Here is a 1,007-nt window from a genome sequence, read left to right as displayed (position 1 = left end):
AAGAATTTGTTCCTTCTAATGAAGAGTGGCATTAAGTTAAGTGTTAGGCATTGTGTGTTTGGAGTCATGTTTTTAAGTGTGTTAGTTTTTATGTCTTGAGTTTAGTGTTTGTGTCACTTATGTGTTTAATTGTAAATGTGTGTTAAGTGTTTTGTACTTAGGAAAATTTTCTCATCCAAGACTATTTGGAGAGAGAACTAAGTGTTAAATGTGTTTGTACTTGTTTCTGAATTAATATAAGTTTGTTTTCTTGAAAATTTGTGTTATTTTTAGCCTTGAATTGAATTAATTATTATGGAGAATTTTGAGAGAGAAGGGAGTTATAGGAAGTAAAAATAGTCATTTAAGTGTTATGAGACCATTTAGGGATGGTCTGCTTAGGCTAATAGTGCATTTTACTTAACATTAAAAATTTCAAAAATTTTGCACTAGCGCCTAAGGGCCACATCTCGCGCTAAAGCCCGTAAGCGCGCGAGCCAACTTAAGAGGCAGGCGCCTATGCGCCACTTACCTGAACTTAAGCACCAGTTCACGAAAATTGGTTCGTGAAAGGTTAAAAGTGAATTTTAAGCCCGAAAATACCATTTTAACACCTCATATCATCTTCCCTAACTCAAAATCGCACTTTTAAGGGCTAAGGCAGGTGGAATTTGAAGATTTATTGGTGGAATCGAGTGAAATTTGAATTTCTTATGTTCTATTGTTGTTGTGATTGTTGTGTTAGATAATATTTCGTTTTTAAATTTTAGGGTAGTAGTTGTTGTTTTGTGTTTAGTACAGTGATTTAGTTAGTTTAGAACTTAACTTAATTTCATATCTGTTATAAAGTAGAAAGTCTTGCTAGCTTAGATCTTAAACTGGAAATTCAGAAACTACTGCCCTGTATTTTTCTTTTATCATGTTAGTGTGTTATTTGCTTTTATACCCACTGTTTAGAAGTTTATTTAATCTCCACATGTTAAACTAAAATGAAAAATATAGAAATTTGATCAAAAAAATTAATTTTA

The sequence above is a fragment of the Phalaenopsis equestris genome, unplaced genomic scaffold (assembly GCF_001263595.1).
Source record: "Phalaenopsis equestris unplaced genomic scaffold, ASM126359v1 Scaffold222349, whole genome shotgun sequence".
NCBI classification, from domain to species: Eukaryota; Viridiplantae; Streptophyta; class Magnoliopsida; order Asparagales; family Orchidaceae; genus Phalaenopsis; species Phalaenopsis equestris.
Note: the sequence above shows the minus strand (reverse complement) of the source record.